Source organism: Mus caroli, unplaced genomic scaffold (assembly GCF_978045245.1).
Source record: "Mus caroli unplaced genomic scaffold, Mus_caroli_1 scaffold_2, whole genome shotgun sequence".
NCBI lineage: Eukaryota > Metazoa > Chordata > Mammalia > Rodentia > Muridae > Mus > Mus caroli.
Genome location: NW_028227257.1, coordinates 150,163,109 through 150,184,631, shown reverse-complemented (window position 1 = coordinate 150,184,631; position 21,523 = coordinate 150,163,109). Strand labels below are relative to the sequence as shown.

The 21,523-nt window shown below is 51.3% G+C and overlaps 1 long non-coding RNA gene across 1 annotated transcript; it reads right to left on the bottom strand.

The window, feature by feature from the left end:
- Window positions 1–5,853: 5,853 nt before the first annotated feature.
- LOC115030400 (uncharacterized) lies at window positions 5,854–14,070 on the bottom strand. The gene is made up of 3 exons (XR_003836006.2): window positions 14,001–14,070; window positions 11,810–12,035; window positions 5,854–7,725 (listed from the first exon to the last, which is right to left on the bottom strand). It is a non-coding gene; the product is annotated as an uncharacterized LOC115030400 (long non-coding RNA).
- Window positions 14,071–21,523: the final 7,453 nt, after the last annotated feature.

The following is a 21,523-nucleotide window of genomic DNA, read 5'->3' as shown; positions in this document are numbered from 1 at the left end:
AGAGACCTTGATTCTGAGAGACGTGCACAGGAGGCCTGCCCCAGCTCCAAGGTCAGGGAATTGAACCCTAGAGTGTCCTTTAAAAATGCCCTGCCCACTTTCCAAGGAAGCCCTTTCTTCATTCCTAAACCTACCTTGGAGTCCTGATCTCACAGAGCCCTTGCTTGCTGGACTCAGTCCATAACTCTGTAGCCTCCTGCCCACCTGCTCCCCAAGACCTCACCTCATCCAACCCTTTCTCTTCATCTCCACCCCATCCTCAGCGACATGGGTGTCAGGACAAGCCTCCAGCTCTCCCTGGCTCTCTTAGTCCTTCCTGGGCTCCCAGCCCACACTTCATGGCTTGCCTTTTTGGCCCCTTCTGAATAACCATGTTCACAAACATGGTGCAGGAGCAGACTATCGGAGGTTCAGGGAGACCGGTGACACTGGAGACAATCCCTGATGTGGATGGAGGCCGGCTTGCTGCCACCAACCCCAGAGGGACAGAGTGTGCCATGGGCAATGGACTGAGCGAGTTGGGGCAAGGTCTGCAGGTCTTTGCCACCTCTCCAGGCCAAGTCACCAACTAGACCCATATACCCTCTGCTGTAGACAGAGCGCCCTGGATGGTCCCTAAATCGTTAAATCTTCCAGCCAGGCCACCAGGCCTCAAGGGCCCTGCCCATTGCTAGACAGAGTGGCATTGTGTGTTTGTGTGTGTGTGTGCGCACGCGTGAGGATGAATAACAGCCTCTCCTTCATGTGTAGGGTTCCTCTCTTGCTGGTCCTTCTGCCTTCCCAGGAAGAATTTCCCCCAGCTTTCCACAGGCCATTAACTCAGTGCCCTGACTTGAGGAGTTAATGAGTAATTCGGCTGGACAGGGTCTGACCTCAGACTGACCTTGGGTCCCCTGCGTCCCTGCAGCTTGCTTTCCTGGTAGAGTATGTGACAGTTTTGGGGTGAGCCCAATAGTGGGCTCTGAGCTTTGAGCACCCTGCCCCCAGTCACCCTATTCCTGAGCCTCAGTTTCCCAACAGTCTTAGGCAGGTGTCCACTTGTAATCAAGTGACAGTTGAACCCATGAGGACCCTGTAAGTAGCTTCTTTGTCATGTAAAACTGGACTGGATCAGTGGCTGTGTCTGGCAGTCCTGGAGGAGGGCGGGTGGCCTGACCCCTGGTCCTGGCTTCCTCTGCTGGGCCTCTCCTTGCTGGGCCTCACCTCCTTGCTGACACTGAAGAAGCAAAAGAATTGAGAAGTCTGGGGCAGCTGTGTGAATGCAGACTGCTGAGGAGGAGCAGTCCCTGGTAACACAGCAAGCTGGTAGCTCGCTCACTCAGCCAAATGGCAATAAGGAAGGGCTGAAGGAGTGGGCCAAAGCCTGAGCCTGAGCCAGAGCCGGAGCCCAGGGTGCCCATGGGTATCACCCAGCCAGAGGTAAAAGGGCCTGGATGTCTGGGAGGTGGGAGAAAGGTTAGTAGATTCAAGAGGCCAATGCCTCACTTTGGGCCAAAAAGAAATACATGGTGTGGTGGGGTTGCATTGTTTTGTTTTGTTTTTTTTTTTAATTAATTAAATTATTTATTTAGTGTCTATGTGAGCCAGCCTGTTGTGTGAGTGTGTGCACGCATTCACGTGGATACTCATGCAAGTCCGTGCCCGCTTGTTATAGAGGTCAGAGGTCAAGGTCAGATGTCTTCATCAATCACTCCTCATGTCGGAACTCCTTCACCAAACCTCAGCCAGCTAGCTAGACAACAACTCACAGGAGTCGGTCCTTTCCTTCACCGTGTGAATTGTGAGGATAAACTCAGGTTACCAGGCTTGGCGGCACACATATTTACCAACTGAGTCACCTTGTGGGCTTGACGCAGTTGTTTTTTAAAGACCAAAATAAGAACCATTAGAGAGGGTTGGAACACAGTGCTCACCATAGCTTGTGAATAGCACCTCACACCAGCCAGCCGACGGAACTGCTGCTCTCTAGCCACCGGGCAGGGGTGGCTTCTGAGGTGTTCAATAACTAGTCCTAACTGAGTACCACTGCACCTCCTGTCTGATAAGTCACAAAACAAGACTGGAAAGGAGGCTAGTTTCCAGGGAACTGTCTTGCAGAACAGTGTGAAGGTTTACATAGACACAAAAATAGCCAAAATTTGCAGTATCTGACATATGATTAAAAAAAAAATTGACAGTTATAACTGTGTTTACATACAGCCATAATCCCAGCAGAGAGACAGGAGGAGCCTGACTTTGAGGCCAACCTATAGTGACTAGCAGGATAAAACAACAGCAATAATAATAATCCTGTCAGAGATGTAGCTCAGTGGTGAGACACAAGGCATAGGCTCAGTCTGTGCATGGAGCATAAACAGATGCAAAAAGGAAATAAAAAAAATGCCCTAGAAAGAAAAGAATAAGCTGGGTAGGCTTCTGAAAGGTTTTAGCTCTGGCATACACAGACTGAGCAGGCTAGGGCATGGGGAAGAGTCTTTTAAAACCATTTTTCTATTTTTCTTAAAAGGGGCAACTCTAGCCAGGCGTTGGTGGCACACGCCTTTAATCCCAGCACTCGGGAGGCAGAGGCAGGCGGATTTCTGAGTTTGAGGCCAACCTGGTGTAGAGTAAGTTCCAGGACAGCCATGTTTTTTTCAAAACTCTGTCTTGAAAGAAAAAAACAAAAAACAAAAAAAAAAGGGGGGGAGCAACTCTGGCAGTGGTGGCACACACCTTCAATTCCAACACTCAAGAGGCAGAGGCAGACAAACCTCTGAGTTTTAGGCCAGCCTGGTCTACAAAGTGACTTCCAAAACTACCCAGGCTACACAGAAAAAACCAAAGGGGCAGGGACAAAAAGAAAAAAAAAAATTAGTCTAGTCAGTCCTGTCCCCCCATCATGTGCATCCTTTATATGGAACTCAGGAACTCGGGTGTTAGTCTTGGCGGCAAGTACCCTTACCCACTTTGCCATCTAAATCAAGCCCTAAATTCAAGTTTTGCAGTTGATAGTGTCTGAGATAAAAATACCCAGGGCGTGTCTCATGACATAGCCTAACATATAAGATTATACAAAATGAAGTCAGAGGAAAAATAATCAAGGAAGAGAATCAGAAGGAGGAGAAAGGGGAAGGAGAGCACGAAGGAGCAGCAAGATTACCCTAAGCACACAATATATGCATTATTAGAGTCCCAGAAGGAAAGGAGAAAGAGACGTGTCAACTGGGGAGAAATAATCAAAGATTTTCTCACATAATGAAACCTACTTCTGTAGTGGGAAATTGTTTTCTTTAGAAACACAGAAATGTGTGTATGTTTGTTTTAATCCCAGGTGTAGGATATGGGGCTGCTTCAGATTGTCTACAGCAGGTGACTATGATTTGTCTCACGCTCTAGGAGGGGCATGATTTTGCCAGCTGAGCATAGTTTACATTTGGAATTCTGGAGTCTCTTATAAATCCTAGAGCGAGGGGCTGGAGGCTCCAAGGGTGGCTGGTTCTCCTCCTTCTGCTGCTGGTTCCTGCTGTTGCTTTTGCTATTGCTGAATTGCTGGATTATTAGATTGCTAATGACTTGCCCCAAGGAACTTGATGCCTCTGACCAGCAGAAAGTAGTCTAAAGAGATCTATATCCTTTTCCCCTCTAACTTTCTTACTCTCTTACCTAGTGTTGGTGGGTTGGAAGGGTATGGGGTGGAGAAGGGTGGTAGAGGTAATAGAATTCAATAAAGAAGCCAGAAAACATACCTGCATACCTCCCAGAGGCTCAACCAACCCCAAGCACCGGCAGTGTTTGGCTGGAGGTAGAGGGTAAGGGCAAGGCTGAGTTCGATAGTAAGGCCTTCATGGAAGAGGCCAAGGGTACATGGACTACTTTTCTGTTGCTTTGATAAAGCACCATGACCAAGGCAACTTTTGGAAGAAAGGGTTTATTTGGGTTCACAGTTCCAAGGGGATAGGAATTCAGTGTGGCAGGACATCATGGCAGCTAGCAGCAAGAATGCAGGCTTGTGCAGAAGTTGAAGGTCTACAGTGACACACTTCCTACAGGAAAGTTACAGCTCCTAAGCCTCCTGCCAACCAGGGACCCTGTGTTCAAATACACGAGTTTGTGGAGGACATTTTTATTCGAGCAACCCCAATTAATCAAGAGGCAGAGATGTTTTCCTTTCTTCCTTCCCTCCTCTCTCTCTCTCTCTCTCTCTCTCTCTCTCTTTCAGAATTATTTCTTTATTTTATGTATGTGAGTACACTGTAGCTGTCTTCAGACACACCAGAAGAGGGCATCAGATTCCATTACAGATGGTTGTGAGCCACCATGCGGTTGTTGGGAATTGAACTCAGGACCTCTGGAAGAGCAGTCAGTGCTCTTAACCGCTGAGCAATCTCTCCAGCCCCAAGATACGCTTTCTAATCTCAGCACTCAATCCACCCAAGAGACCATCAAAATGAACACAAGTTTAGCACCCAAAGACACTCTATAAACCACAACATTCCACCTCAACTTCCTAGGTGGCCTTATGCTGGAAGGGCACCCAAGAAGGACTTGTGGCTCAACAGAAACTCTTTCAAATGAATTTACTCTTTCAGACCCTTCAGCTTACTATGGACAGGGTCTGGCCAATTCTCAAGAGCTGGTTTCAAAACATTTATTTCTATTGTCCCAATGCAAAGATTTATCTTTTTAAAAATCTTTTATGCCGGGCAGTGGTGGTGCAAGCCTTTAATCTCAGCACTTGGGAGGCAGAGGAAGGCGGATTTCTGAGTTCGAGGCCAGCCTGGTCTACAGAGTGAGTTCTAAGACAGCCAGGGCTATACAGAGAAACCCTGTCTTGAAAAAAACAAAAAACAAAAACCAAACCAAACAAAACAAAACAAAAAAAACTTTTATTACACACACTTATCTATCTATCTATCTATCTATCTATCTATCTATCTATCTATCTGTCTATCTATCGTATGTGTATGAGTGTTATCTATCTGTCTATCTATCTGTCTATCTATCTATCTATCTGTCTGTCTATCTATCTATCTATCATGTTTGTGTGTGTGTTGTGTCAGAGGACAACATACAGTTGGATCAGTTCTCTCCTTCTGCCCCGTGCATCCTGAAAATCAGATTTAGGTTATCAGGCTTGTGTGTGTGTGTGTGTGTGTGTGTGTGTGTGAGAGAGAGAGAGAGAGAGAGAGAGAGAGAGAGAGAGAGAGAGAGAGAGAGCACATCGAGCATGTGTGCATATGAGTGCATAGGAGGACATCAGATCCCCTGGAACTGACATGGTTGTGGCAACTGAACCTGCTTGTTTTGTAAGTACAATACTCAGAGCCATCTTAACCTCCAGCTCCCATCTTAGTTGTTGTTGTTTAAAGGGGCTCTGATACTTTCAGAAACATTCCCTTCCTTACCTTCAACTTGGCACAGGTTTCTCCAATTTAACATTCTGAGTCCACTTTTTGATCCTCATTTTCACTACAAACCTGGCTAACAGCAGCAAGCAGTGACCGTGCCACAGCCTGAATTCTGAACTGTTTTGACACTTCTGCCCTCCCTTCTTGTCAGCCCTCCCCCCACTGTCAGCCCTCCCTCACTGTCAGCCCTCCCTTACTGTCAGCTCTCCCTCACTGTCAGCCCTCCCCCATTGTCTGCCCTCCCTCATCATCAGCCCTCCCTCACTGTCGGCCCTCCCTCACTGTCAGCCCTCCCCCATTTTCTGCCCTCCCTCACTGTCAGCCCTCCCCCAGTGTCAGCCCTTCCCCACTGTCAGCTTTCCCTCACTGTCAGCCCTCCCTTCTTGTCAGCCCTCCCTTACTGTCAGCTCTCCCTCCTTGTCAGCCCTCCCTCACTGTTAGCCCTCACTCAGGAAATGGACAACATGAGAGCAAGTTCTTTGCTAGTGTATCACAAGGGTGACATGTAGTCCAGTTCCTGGTTCTGTCCTTATCTCATCTAAAGCTTCTCTGGGCATGCTAGTCTTCTGAGCATCTATTAGAACTACCTGATACCAGTTCCACTGTTGACAGCTTCCTACAGATTCTTTAATCTGCGTGTCACTTTTAAAAATGAACTAACTTTAAAAATTATCTAAAATTTAAATTTAAAAAATTAATTTCTAAGAGAGAGACTGTAATACATTCTATGGGGATGTGTGCATGTGAACATGTGCACACACACGTGCTTGCATGATACATGCATGCTGGGTGGTCTCCTCTTCCACTGTCCACCTTTTTCTTTGAAGCAAGTTCTCTCCCTGAATCTGGGGAGGGGTTTTCTCTGTTAGGCTGAAAGCCCCAGAAATCCTTCTTTCTCTTCCCATCATGGAGTTGAGTTTTACAGATGTTTGTTGGAATGTTACAGATGTTTGTATCCATCTTGATACATAGGAGCCAGAATCCAGACACTGGTACTCAGATTTGCAAAGCAATCCTTCCAGCCCTAACTTTAGTTGTTTATTTTTAGTTAATTAGATTGTTTTGGGACAGAGTCTCACTGTGTAGCCCTGGCTGTCCTAGAGCTCACTTGGTAGACCAGGCTGGCCTCAAACTCATAGAGATCCGCTTACCCCTACCTCCTGAGTGCAAGGATTGAAGGTGTGGGCTACCATCCCTGATCCATTAACGTTTGGAGATAGGTCTGCACATGTATTCCAGGCTGGCCTGGAATTTATCCTCCTCATGCCTCTACCTCATGAGTATGGAAACTACAGGGACACACTACACTCAATTCTGTGTTTCTAGATCTTTCCTGATAAGACAGGTAAGAACCACACGGTCAGGTTAAGTACCTCAGTGACTTTGTTCCAGAAGCTTTTGCTGTGACAAGCAAAACTCAAAATAAGGAGGATCCTTTTGGACCCTGACTTCAGACACCTCTGGCTCCACGTGTAGAGAACCTGCTGGAGCAAAGTCACTCACATCACAGTGGCCAGGAAGCAGACGGAGAGGGGTAGCCAGTACCCAGGCTGTCTCTTTTCTCCCTGCTTGGCCCTGAGCTTCCTGGGTGATACCATTGAAAGTAGGGATGGACCTCCCTCCCTTGCCAACTCACCCACATGTGTGTGATTGCTAATCTAGGTGCCTTCCAATCCAGTTAAGAATCAAGACTGATCGTCCAGTGGGGTCTTTAATCCTCACACTCAGGAGGCAGAGGCAAGCAGATCTCTGTGAGTTTGAGGCCACCCTAATCTACATAGTGAGTAATACTCTGAACAAAAGAAAAAAGAAAAAAAAAAGACTATCACAAGTGGCCTCAAGGCACACACACCAAGAAAATGGGTACCACTGAGTCCAGGAGGTTGATTTGGGTTTCTTCCATGAGGCACTAGGATGGGATTGTCCCAGGCAATGTACAGAGAACTTGAGGGATGCTGGGAAATGGGGGTAGGAGTGAGGAGAGAGGCACAGCAGGGGATGAAACTGGTCAGGGGGAATGGGAAGGGTGGGAGAAGTGGGGTACAGAGAAGTTTGGAAGAGGGTCCTTCTGATGGACAGGTAGAAGAGAGACAGATGCGACAGGAAGTCTACCAGTCACTCCTCAGAGGCGAGACGAACAAGCCACAACCAAGGAGACTCCTGGTGGGGACAGAAGGATGCTGAGAGATCGCAAAGTCTTCAGAGGGTGAAGAACTGTGTCCGGAGGGTAGCGGTCTACCCCTGAATAGGGAGATGGGAAGAGCCACTGAGGTGCGGAACTTCACAGAGAGTGGAGCGAGCTGCTCTGGGTGGTATGGAAATATCCAGACAGCAACAGCTATGGAAAGGGAGACAGGAAGAATGGAGAGGGAAAGGCAGGGAGAGAACAGGGAGTTAGAAACCAAGCCGGCAGGCATCCTGCACCCTCGGCTCCATCTCAGTCACCAGGGTGGGCAATGTGGACCTAAGCCCCTCTAGAATGTAGCTGTCTAACTCCGTTCCCTGTCTAGCTCTGAACAGGGAAAATGTTAAGAAAAGCCAGGTCCACAGCCACAGGAGCTGGATGGTCCATGCAGAGGCCCAGAGGCAGGCACACGAGGCTCATAATGGACACAGTGGCGGCCGTTGGTCCCTGTAAGCTCAGAGACCCAGAAGAGCCTCTGTTGGCCAGGAGCCCTAGAAAGCCTCTGCCTGCTCTTCCAAGCCACCTGCTGTCTGCTGCCTCTGCCAGCCCTGGATGCCTGAGGAGCAGGCAGGAGGAACTATTTTCCTGAAGCCCAGCTGGGTGAGGGCAGCTGCCTACACTGCTGGCACAACTCTCCTCTTCAGTATCCTCTTCCCAGCAGTGGGCAGGCAAGCCCTGCGGTGTCTGTCCTCTCTGCCCTCTGGAGTACTGCAGAAGCTGGGAGAATGCTTTCCCCTGCATGGGTGTGCTGTGTGTGCTGTGCTCCCTATGAGTGTGCTGTGCTCCCCATGAGTGAGATGTGCTCCCTATGAGTGTGCTGTGCTCCCCATGAGTGAGATGTGCTCCCCATGAGGAGTGTGCTGTGCTCCCCATGAGTGTACTATGCTCCCCATGAGTGAGATGTGCTCCCTATGAGTGTGCTGTGCTCCCCATGAGTATGATATGTTCCCCATGAGTTTGTTGTGCTCCCCCTGGATGTGCTATGCTCCTCATGAGTGTGCTGTGCTCCCCATGAGTGTACCATGTACCCCCTGAGTGTGCTTTACTACCTATGAGTGTGCTGTGCTCCTCATGAGTGAGATGTGCTCCCCATGAGTGTGCTGTGCTCCCCATACTCAGGGCATTTTGAAAAGTACTTGGAAGCAGACATGGACACTAGCACACCCTGAAATACCTGAGCACTTGGAGGAGTTGTGTGTGCACATATGTGTACAGAACTATTGATGAATATATGTCAAGCCATGACAGTGTTCACAGGGATGACTAAGCTACCCACACAAATGATACACAGGCATGTAGGTTGTTCCATACCCACCCATCTCTGACTTCCATAGTGAAGCCTGTCCCACACACAGAAACATTCACCCACATGAAAATGCAGCCTGACAACCAAGTACCAGTGGATACACACAGGCACATGCCAGACACACACAGGCGGCTGTGAACATAAATGCACACAGTTGTGCCAACCTACAGTCAGCACTGCAGACATGGAATGGCGACACATGCACACGCACGCACACACACGCATGCGTGTACCTGTAGACCCACAGCAGGTTCTGTCATGTCACAGACACAGGCACTTACCCATTACACCTGCAGAGACATATGTGTCCCTCACATGTCTACTGATACATACTGGAGCATGCATGTTCCCCCTCCTCTGAATGTGCCCCACGAGCACAGACCCTGGCCCCCCGAGTCACAGAGATACACCCTGCTTCTCAGCACAGACATTTGCTGTGTGGAATATTGAGAACTCTTGCATCCCCACAGAAGGTTGCCCCAGGCAGTCATCTGTGGGATTCTACAATCTCCCAACTGGGAACTAAACTGCCACCTGTCCTAAGCCAGGAAGCATCAGTCTCCACAAAGCAGGGAAGCGGCTTCCTATCATTCAATCTACCCCGCCAGCCAGCCAGTCAGGACAGACACACACTCCCTACTTCTTCACACTCTCCAGGTTTCCAGGTCCCAGAGGGGAGACAGAACAGCAACCCCCTTCACCCCACATTCCTCTCACCCCCACCCTCTAGCTTTCTTTCTCTTTGGCAGCAGGCCAGGGTTGCTGTGGCCAGCAGAGTGACTGACACCTCTCCTGTCCCAAAGGAGTTCAGATCCTGAGGACCAACTGGCTCTGTAACCCCCTACGCCCCCATTTTTCCGTTTGATTGACTGACTTGGTGGGGTTTTAGTTTTGCTAATAGAGAATTAAAGACTTAATGTTTTGTTTTGTTTTGTTTTGAGACAGGGTTTCTCTTTGTAGCCCTGGCTGTCCTGAAACTCACTCTGTAGACCAGGCTGGCCTTGAACTCAGAACTCTGCCAACCTCTGCCTCTGCCTCTGCCTCCCAAGTGCTGGGGTTAAAGGCGTGCGCCACCACTGCCCAGCTGAGACTTAATTGTTTTATCTGCAGCAGTTGTGCCTGTGTGGCTATGAAGGAGTGAGTGCAGGTGCCCGTGGAGGCCAGGAGAGGAACACCAGAGCCCCAGGAACAGGAGTCACCCACGGTTAAAATGCACTTGGTATCAGAGCTGGGAACAGAACACAGGTTATGTGCATGCTCTCCACTGCTAAATCATCCCTCCAGATTCTGTTTGTCTGTTTTGTGGAGTGGGTTGGTCTGATGCTGGGCAGAAAAAAGGTAGACGTGGCGTGAGGTACCAGACTTGGGATCTCAGGCAGGGAGCACCATAGCAAGGAAGGAGGGCCAGCCTGTTGGAGTGGGAGTGGCCCGGGCTGAACATGGTGATATCTTGGGCGCATTAATAGGAAAGTAGACAAAATAGCACAGAGAATTGGTATCTGCCCAGCTCTAGTGTTTTAAGGCTTATGATAAATCTAAAGAGTTTTGTGTCTTTTATTTGGGAACCATATGGTCCAAAGTGGGGGTAAAACCCCCAAAGTAATATTTATCACAACAGTGTGGCTTTGTTTTGATGCTCCTGGACAATTTTATCAGAATTCAAAAGAACCATCGTAGCCAGGCTTAGTGGCACGCATCTTTAATCTCAGTACCAGGAAGCAGAGGCAGGTGGATCTATGTGAGCTCCAGGACAGCCTCATCGACATAGTGAATTCCCTGTTTCAGAAAATCAAAGAAAGAAAGACAGCCTGCCAACCTCAGCAGCTCCCAAGACAAGGCCAACGGAGGAGAGAGAAATCTCGTGCCTTCTGAGCCTGCATGGAGGTCAGCCACCTCCAAGGACCCACACAGTAGCAATGAGGGCTTTAAAGAAAGAATGGGCCAGGCATGGTGGCGCACGCCTTTAATCCCAGCACTCGGGAGGCAGAGGCAGGCGGATTTCTGAGTTTGAGGCCAGCCTGGTGTACAGAATGAGTTCCAGGACAGCCAGGGCTACACAGAAAAACCCTGTCTTGAAAAACCAAAAAAAAAAAAAAAAAGAATGGAAAAGAGAAAGGACCAGGGAAATGGCAGCGCCAGGCTCTGGCCAGCGTCTAAAAGAAAGATACAGGAGAGAAGAAAGAGGAAGTCATACCTCAAGTCAGGACTCATCGTGGCCAGCAAACCCAACCGAACCTCATGGTGGCACTGTAGCAACCACTTGGTTGATTGTTGGTTTGTTTTGGAGGAGGATTGCTTCTGGCCTTGTCTGGCTGGGAGCTGGCTATGTAGGTGAGAATAGCCTTAAATTCTCCATGCCCCTGCCTCTCTGCCTCCCAAGTGCTGGGAGACAGACAACACCCCCCAGTTCCTGTTGCCCTGGAGGTGGGACCCAGGGAATCTCCCACACCACGGGTGCAGTCTACCAGCTGAGCCGTATCCCCAGACCTGCCCATTTGATATAGTTACACCCAGGTCCTAGGGCTTGTCGAAGAAGATTCGAACCCAGGGCTGAGCTCAGAATAAGAAACTGAGGCTCAGGGAGACCACATGGGGCCACCTGCCCCCCCCCCCAACACAGGCTCCCTGCAGGCCAAGCCCATGGGCTAAAACAACACAGACACCCAAAGAGGAAATGGGCTGAACCTTGTTGCCCTTCCTGCTGTTCAGACTCCTCCCATACTCCCTGAGTTACCCCAGCCATGACAGAGCCCAAGCCCATGGTCCTTCCTGCCTGCTTCTGCGCAGCATTTGCCCATCCCTAACAGTGGCTTTTTCCCCAGTGGTTCTAAGCTACACAGTTCCATGTTCCTATTCAAATTGGCCTTAGTATTCCCTTGGGACTAGTCTCTGACCCCAATCTGGTGCTATCCTTCACCCCCCTGAACTCACCATGGCGATGTAAGTAGTGTAACAGCAGAGTTAACCTTCTTCTTGCCCGGAGGGAGAACACAGGCTGTCCTGTTCTCAGGGGACCCACGATACCCAGGACCAACAGCTCCTGCTTGTGCGTAGTAGCTGTTGCGTGAAAATATGCAGTGCTGGCAGGCCGATGTACACCTGCATCCTCATATTCAGGAAGCAGAGGCAGGAGGCTCAAGTGTCAAGCTAGCCTGGGCTACATAGAAAGACTTGTTTTAATTCTACCACCCTCTGCCCTCCCCCATGCACCCATGGCTGGGAGATGAGCACAGTACCCGCAAAGAGCCGCAGGAGACACAGGTCCACCCTCCTCTACATAAAAGTGCAGAAGGCCTGGGGAATGGTGGAGAGCCTGTGACTCCAGGGTCAAGATTAGAACTTAGGTCCCTTCCTCCAGGCTGGTGCCTCCCTCCTCTCCTAGCTGGGTGCTGAGAACAGAAGTGGGAGCAAGATGCTGTCTCCCTTTCTTTGCCTCCTGCCTGAAGCTGGAGGCACTGCTCAGCATGGCTAAGGGGCCCAGACTGACTGTCCCAGGCTCTGCGCTGAGAAGCCAGGCCACTCCAACCCAGCCACTCCCCAGCCTGTGTCTCGACCAGGCTCCCGAGTGTTGAGGCCACTGTCCACTTGTATATCCATCTGTCTGTCTGCCTTTGCTGCCTTGGTTTTCTCATCTTGAAGGTAGGGTGTCACATCTTTGGAAACCTCTGGCAAGAATTGTTGCTTTTGGGCTGGAGAGATGGCTCAGCGGTTAAGAGCTCTGACTGCTCTTCCAGAGGTTCTGAGTTCAATTCCCAGCAACCAGGTGGTGGCTCACAACCATCTGTAATGGGATCCGATGCCCCCTTCTGGTATGTCTAAACACAGCTACCGTGTACTCATATACATACAATAAAAATAAATTTTTAAAAATCATTGCTTTGTATAAAATGTTTAAATGCCCAGGACAGGTCACACAGCTCATCAGATAGAGGAGCTTGCCACATACCCCAACAACACGAGTTCTATCCCCAGGACCGGCTGTGTGGAAGGAGATAACCCACTCCCACTAGTTGTCCTCTGACCTCCACTGGGACACACATGTGCCACCCCCATACACTACGTAAAGAAATGCAAACAATAAAATAAATTGTATAAACGTCCCCACAGCCGCCTGGCAGGGATGCCTCAGCACGACAGAGTCTTCTCCCAGGATCAAGATTCAGGAAGGACCCCAGCCCCAGTATACAGCCGAGCAGCCTGCGGCTCAGAGGATGCTCGAACTTTCCCAGGCGCTCAGCTGCCCAGCCCTCAGCAGTGCAGGCCTGCTGAGGAGGACAGGGCGGTCAACTGAGCGCCAGTGGACCGCGGGGTGAGCGGGAGTAGGGGGGATGCCGAGGAGTGCCGGGAGGCCCCGCCCCCGGGCCCGGCCGGGGTCTGCAGCCGTCAGCGACGAGCGCGGCCCCGCCGAGGGATCGATAACTAATTTCAGCGCCGCAGCCGCCCGGGTTTTTTCCCGATAATTGCGCGCCGGCAGCTGCGAGCCAGGCCCCCAGCCCGCCGCGCGCCCCCGCCCGCGCGCGATCAATTGACACCGCCACCGGGCGCCGGGAAAACTCATTTTTCTCTCCCTCCCCAGCTCCCGGTGGGCGCGGGCTGAGCTCGCGGTGGCCGTGTTGAGGATGGCCCTGAGGCCTGGGCGGGGGCGTTCGGTTGACCCTTTGCTTCTCCGGGGGCGCCGGACATGCACCTGCCACCCCAGGCTGAAGAGAGGCGGTGACAGGAGGAAGACCAGAACGCCGTGGGTTCAGGTCTAGACTCTGCAAGCCTGCTACTGCGTGCCTCCTCGGTTTCCCCCTCTTGCCATGGGGTCCTAGCACGCTGTTAGGCACATAGAGGTAGCGCCCAGGGAGGACTCAGTGAATAGTGTTGTCCAGAGCAGAGAGTGTTTTTCGGTTTCTAGCCTGGCTGTGAGCGACTATAGTGTGCCAGGCCTGGTCCAGGGTTTCTAAAAGCAGAAGCCAAGAATCTCCGCCTCCCTGCAACTGGCTTCTAACAGTGGGATGTGCCACAAAGATAGCGAGCAAGAAGGGAAGTGACAAGGGCCAGCGGGTGGAGATAAAGCGAGGTAAACAGGGTAGAGGGGGACATAGCAGTGCAGTCCGGACACCTAGCCAGAACCAACCTGCAGGGCTTAGCTCCGAGGCCCCTCCCCGGGCTCTCCCAGCCAAGCGCCAAGCTGCTGCCTGTTCAAGGTCGCTGGAAAGCTGCAGACTTGGCATTCTCTGAGGAGGGAGGGTGGAGGAGGGAGAAGCTGGCTGTGGGTGGGAGTCTCCCTATGGGAGAGTACACTAGTACAAGAGACTAGGCAGAGAGAGAAGACAGGGGGCTAGAGGGCAGGGTGGGCGTGAGGGGTGGGGAGAGAGAGAGAGAGAGAGAGAGAGAGAGAGAGAGAGAGAGAGAGAGAGAGAATAGCTACTGTTTGTGGCCAAGGACTCTTGGAGCCTAGAGGCTGGGCTACAGAGAGAGGTGAGGGACGACCCCAAGGTCACAGGAAACAGAGTTGGGTTCCTGTGTCCTGCTACCCAACCCTGGAAGAGAACAAGAGAGGCTGAGAGGAAAGGATGAAAGAGAAAGAGTCTCTGTGGGGAGAGTGGAGGTGGTTCACTGGGCAGAGGCCACGGGGCTTCCTGGGAGCCATGTAGAGGATTCAGGATGACTGACAAGGCCTCCGGGAATCAGATGTATGGACTGGCCCCACCCCCACCCTACCCCCAGTTTCCAGAAACCCAGCAAAAGAAGCTTAAGACTCCCCCTGCGGTAGTGGGGGAACCAGGCAGGGCTAGAGAGGCCCACAGCTGCTGGGGAAGCGGTGAGGTTGGGACTCTCCCCTGCCTCAGTTTCCTTATCTTAGAACAGGGCTGGTGGTGAGGTGGGGGGGGGTGTCTCTGTGTCTTCCTTCCTTCTGTATTTTCAGCTTTGGGGACAAGCTGGGTGCAATGACTCAGACAACAGGAAGAAGGAGATTGCTGGCAGCCAGCGTGCTGGCCAGCACTAGGAATTCAAGACAATACAGAGCTAAGCGTCACCTTCCTGCTGGTCCATTTGCCCATACATCCGTCCAGTCATCCATCTGGCCATCTGCCCCCTACATGTTTACTAGGTTATCCGGGAAGGATTGGTAAGTATTTGCTATGGGGAGGCACCATGTGTGGGATCAACATGAGGCTGCCACCTTCCCCTCCCTGCATGCCCCATCCCTGTTCCCGTCGACCCACCATTGCTGTCCTTTGGAGTATGATCAGGAACACTACTAGGTTGGGAGTCAACACTGAACCTGTGCCTGTCATGTGACCTAGGCTGGCCTGGTGAACTCTCTGTATCTTGGTTGGTCAAGGACAACGACTGGAGCCCTTGTTCTGCCCGGGAGAAGAGGTCCCTGGATTAACAGCATGTCTAGTCTAGGTGAAGCCTTGTACTCAGAATGCTGTACAGTCTGCCAAAGGGAAAAGAGGGAACCCTAACCAAGGGTGGCTCAGGGTCATACAGCTAGGAGGTTAGGAGGTCGGCCTGACCCCAGAGCTTGTGCCTTACCAGGGACCATAGCATCCCAGGTAGAAGCTGGCCATGGGGTAAAACTTGGGGTCTCACAGCCTTTTTGTCCTTTCCCCCAGTGGTAGCTCTGGCTGCTAGCCATCCCCAAAAGGCCTCTGTGGGTCAAAACAGCAGCTGCCTTGCATGACCATCTGGTGACTTCGGCCTCTTGGACATGCCCTAGGCCAGTACAGCAGGCAAGCATCACTTTAAAAGAGACAGGAGCTCTGCAGTCAGAGGTGGACAGATGGGACAGCCTCGGGAGAACCAGACATTTCTGGTGTCCTATGCTGTGCCCTTGGGTGGTCCTAGCTTACTAGGTGTACAATGGTCATGGTGGCTGTTGGAAAGGAGGGCACAATGATAGGACTAAGGGACATATTTGGTGGTTAGGGAGGCTTACAGTGGGGACATGGTCATGATACCCAATGTTCTTCCTGGAGTAATGGCTTAATAAGATATTAGAACAGGAAGCCAGGCAATGGTGGCGCACGCCTTTAATGCCAGCACTCAGGTGCCAGGGGCAGGCGGATCTGAATTCGAGATCAGCCAGGTCTACAGAGCAAATTCCAGGACAGCCAGGACTACACAGAGAAACTCTGTCTTTGAAAACAAAACAAACACAAAAGATTGGAACAGACAACGAAGTACAGCACCCTGAGTCCAAAGCCCACCATGGCGGCAGTGTTGTAAACCCAGCACTGGGGCCCTGTTATCTATGGACCCTGCCATACCTCCTAGGTGGATATGAGTTTCTCCCTACCGTAGCTCCACTCTGCCAGCTGGAAGTCTTGGTTACCTGGAACAGGAGGGGGAAAGAAAAAAGGGGGCAGGGGAAAAGGGAAGTTACCCCTCCTGGCACAGCACAGGACTCACTAAGTTCAAAGTCACTCCTGCATCTGGTTACAGTGGGGTCTTCCAGCTAGGACCAACAGGCAAGAGGAGTCAGGATTTCTGTATGAGACTCGCCCATAAATATTCTAACTCATCGTGGAGAGACTTTGGTAGAAAAGTTTTGCACAGGCAGCCAGGACCTCAAAGGGGGCTCTTGGAAACAGAGGCTGCTGGAAGTGGATTGGCAACCCTGGAACCCCATGGTGTCTCTTGGCTTGGTGGCATAACGCAGGCTAACTGTGGAGCAGCCCCTGTAGGCTCATGGGAGCCCTACACCCACACCTCACCTGAATCTCACCTCCCGCCTCCCCACAATCACCTAGACAGTCACACAGAGAGAAGCAGAGGAGGCAAAGAACAAGGTACTGAGAGGCAGTGGGTTTGACACATTGCTCGGACAAAATACAGGAGAGAGACCATTCAAGAAAGGAAAGTTTACTCTAGCCCACAGTTTAGGGCTACAACCAGCGGTGGTGGGGGAATCCTGAAAGAGGCTTCTGGAGGCAGCTGGTTACATTGGGCTCACGTCAGGGAGCAGCAAGCAGCGAGCAGCAGCGCCTGTTGCTGCTTAAGCTTTCTTCTCCTTTTCTTTCAACCATCAGTTACCATGGATCTTCCAGGGCAGCTCACCTAATCCGGATGATCCCTCACAGGTATGTCCAAAAGCGTGTCTCCTCCGGGACTCTAGACCCTATCAATATTGCATCTAGAATCAATATAAGCCATTGCAGAGGCTTTGAACAGGTAACTCTGGTAGCCCTAAGGGCTGGACTCCTGACTTCAACCAGGCAGAGCTCGATAGTACCGGTCCACATTAACTCTTTCCCCTGCTGTCTGTTACCTGTCTGCTACCTCCCCTTCATCCTAGCCAAAAAAAGCTGGGTGCACCTGCCTTTCTTTAAAGCCCCCTTCAGGAAAACCTAGACCAAGACTTGTCATAGGGGTGGAAGGGGGGACGAGGACCTCAAATAGACAGGTTAAAGTCTTACCCTGGTACTCGGAATGTGACCTCAGCAGGGCTTGCCTATAATCCCAGAAAAGGAGGTAGAGACAGAGAGATCGATAGTCCAAGGTCATCCTCAGCTACTTAATGAATTTGAGGCCAGCCTGGGCTACAGGAGACCCTGTCTCAAAACAAACAAGCAAGCATACAAAAGAATGGCTGTATTTGAAGATGAGATATGTGGTCTGAATGTCACTCCCTACTGCTTCCCTGTTAAACTGTAGTCTCTAATGTGAACGGGATTGAGAAGCAGGGTCCTGGACTGAAGAAATGACTCAGGGGTTAAGAGCACTTGCTGCTCTTTCAGGGGACCAGAGTTTGGTTCCCGGTACCTCAATCCCGGGCTCACTCCACTCCAGAGGACCCAATGGCTTCTGTACTCATATCCACATATCCCTCTCCCCACATACATTCACATACTTCAAGTTTTAAAAAAGAAGGGGCCTCAGAGAGATGGCTCAGCCATTAAGAGCCCTGGCTGCTCTTGCAGAGGACCGGTGTTCAAACCTTAACACCTATGTGGAGGCTCACAACCATCAATAAATCCAGTTTCAGGGGAATCTAACGCCCTCTACTGGCCTCCATTGATACTGCATGGTTCATATACATACATGAGGCAAAACCCTATTAAGCATAAAATTAAACAACAGCAAAAAGTAGTGAGTTCTGGATGTGGGATGCTCTGGCCCCAGCAATGGCCACTGTGAAGGAGGCCACAAGGAGCCTGCTTGCTTCTCTCATAATATCAGATCCCAGCAAGAAAATGAACCCAGAAGAGCAGATCCTCACCATACACAAAGGCTGCTAGCGCCTAGATCTATCTAGCCCTGAGGGCAGCGAAGGTCAGCATCTGTGGTGTGTAAACCACCCCGCCAGTAGTGTTTGTTACAGAAGCACAAACTGAACTGTGGGTCCTTAACGAGATGCCGTTTTCAAATGGTAAGAGGACCCCGGCAAGAGCCAGGCAGTGGTGGCGCACGCCTTTAATCCCAGCACTTGGGAGGCAGAGGCAGGTGGATTTCTGGGTTAGAGGCCAGCCTGGTCTACAGAGTGAGTTCCAGGACAGCCAGAGCTATACAGAGAAACCCTGTCTCGAAAAACAAAACAAAACAAAACAAAACAAAACAAAACAAAACAAAACAAAACAAAACAAAAGAGGAGACCCGGCAGAATTGGGTTTTCCTGAAGGAAGGAACACAGGACACCCACAGAGGAAGGGCCACTGTATGGAGACAGTGTGGGGACAGCTACCACCTGCAAGTGGTACTGGCTGTCCAGCTCAGGCACTATCCCAGGACCCTGAATTTAGGATGTGCTTCGGTTGTACCCCAGCCCAGACCCCGACTGGAGTCTCCAGAGCCCAAGCCCTTGACTCAAACTGTGTGCCCCCAGGACCCAGAGTGTCTCCTCAGGAATTCTTGCCACTCTCTCTGCTCTCTCCTTCAGCCGTGTTGGAGACCTCTCTGCACTGCCAGCTGGGCACTGCTTTCCAGCTTGTTGCCATCCCTCCTCCCTCCCATCCTTCCTGCCTTCTATCCCTCCTCTTTCTCATCCCTCCTCCCTCTCTCTCCTCCCTCCTCCCTCCCATCCCTCCTCCCTCCCATCCCTCCTCCCTCTCTTCCCTCTTCCTCCCATCCCTCCTCCCTTCCATCCTTTCTCCCTCTCCTTCCTCCTCCCTTCCATATCTCCTCTGTCCTATCTCCCATCCCTCTTCCCTATTCCCTTCCACCCCTCCTCCCTCCCATCCCTCCTCCCTTCCATCCCTCCCCCTTTGAAGGTTCTCCTGCTGGCTCCACACACACACTCACATGCACAGACCCCACCCCTGCCTCCTCACCCCCTCCAGACAGGCCCTCTAGGTACTCTCTACAGATTCTCTTAAGGCCTACAGTAAACAAGATGCAGCATGCCCTTGGGGAGACCATCAACATCAACACCACAGCAAGGTGAAGGTGACAGCTACCTGCCTATGCTGAGCCTGATGCCATGAGCCATGGGAGTGTCTCCCCTGCCCCTGCATCAGGACCAGCATGATCTCTAGTTTATACATGAGGATCCAGGGCACAGAGAGGTAGGAGCTCTGCCCAAGGACACACAGTAGTTAAGTGTAGACTGGATTCCTCCTAGGCCTTAGGACAGGCTCCCCCCCCCCAACCCCCCAGAAGCAAAACTCATGGAAGAGGTATGAGTCTCAAGTGATATAGCCAACACAGGCCCTTCCCTGAGGGCAGGTAGTAGGCTAGCACCATTGAGAAGACAGAACATCAAGATTGGCTTGTCGGGCATTTTCTTAGTGATTGGTGTCATAGGCCCAGCACACTGTGGGTGGTGTGACCCCTGAGCTGTAAGAAACAGACTGAGCAAGAGATGAGGAACAAGCCAGCGGGCAGCACTCCTCCATGGCCTCTGAGTTGGTTCCTGCCTTGAGTTCCCGCCCTGGCTTCCCTCGGGGGATGGAGTGTGATTTGTAATGGACCTGTTCCTCCCCAGGTGGCTTTTGGTCATGGTGTTTATCATAGGAATCGAAAGCTAACTAGGGTAACCTCAAAGATCTCTGCCCTGGAGAGAGAGGATGCTGGACACAGTACCCAGTGGAGCCAAGAACAAGGCAGACTAGATATGGAGGCCTCACGGGGGTTGGGTGGGGTACAGTAGGTGAGGCTGGCTAACTCTGATGGTCTGGCTGTACGAGATGCCAGGCTAAGGCTATGTGACCCCTGGGGGAGAAGCTAAGGACGAGTGACCTTTGAGCAGGCAGGGCTTGGAACAGACAGGGAGCTGGGATGTGCACTTCAGGAAGAGATGGGGAAGGTTCCAACTGTGCTGTGTTAAGCCTTGAGGCCACACTAAGAACAGTCTAGGGCTAGTCTTTGGATGGGAGGTGCGGCACCTGCCTGAGTATGCAAAGGTCCTGGGCTCACTTCTAAGCATCACAAAAAAGCAAAGAGAAACCGGACTGCTTGTCTCTGTCCAGCACAGGGTTGTATTCAAAGTCCCTCTCTAATGACCAGGAGCTGGAAGACCAAGAGAGAAGGCACAGGCAGAGGGAGAAAGTCGGACCTCAGGCTTCAGGGAGGTTAAAACTCAAGAGAGGGGCTGGTGAGATGGCTCAGTGGGTAAGAGCACCTGACTGCTCTTCCGAAGGTCCAGAGTTCAAATCCCAGCAACCACATGGTGGCTCACAACCATCCGTAACGAGATCTAGCGCCCTCTTATGGAGTGTCTGAAGACAGCTACAGTGTACTTACATATAATAAATAAATAAATCTTTAAAAAAAAAAAAAACTCAAGAGAGGGGACTGTCCGAGAGCGTGTGGCAGAGGTTACAAAGGCACCAGTTCTGAGCTAAGGGACTCAATGGCAAAGATGCCTGCTAAGGAAACTGAGGCCCAGAGTGGAGGATTGGAACCCCTGGATACTTACAGCAAACCTACACTGACCACCTAGTGCCGAGAGACCTAGGGAAGAAGACATGCCTCCATCCTAGTCTATATCAGGGGCATTCAGGGACATTCTGCAGGGTCCTGAATGTGGGAAGGAGGAAAGAGAAGCAGAAGCAAAGCTTGTCCACCACTTCCGCTGAGTCTTGTCTGAGACAGGGTCTCCCTACGTAGCTCGCACTGGCCTGGAACCCGCTCTGTAAACCAAGCCTGTCTCAATTTCACAGAGATGGGAAGCGCTGAGATAAAAGGCAAGCAGAGACTTGAACTCTCTATGCAGCCAAGGATAACCTTGAACTGCAACTCTCCTGCCTCCAATTCCCTGGTGCTGGAATCACAGGTGCTTGTTACCTACCACGCTGGGTTCATGAGATGCTGGAAAAGCTGCTCAGGGCTTTGTGCACTCGACAAACACCCCACCAATGAGCTACAGCCCAGCCACTGTGTCAAGGCTGGAGAAAGCCCGTTCTAAGCTACAACGCTGTAGCAAGTCCAGTGTAGCCCAGGATTAAAGTCAGAGAGGTGGAGTGAATGTCTCAAAGCAACACAGTAGGAGGGTGTCTCATGCTCATGCTAGCCAGCCAGCAGGAGGAGGGCAGCCCTTTCCCTGACCTCTGCCTGGCCTGAGGCAAGACCCAGGCAAAAGTTGGGGGATGGGGATGTTGGACAGAATGGCTGTTCAGCGGTGTGCACTGGGAGATCTCAGCCCCTCCTCCTATTCTGTGGAGAGGCCCAGGCTGTGCAGGTGGGGGTCACAGAGAGGTCATGGAGGCAAGA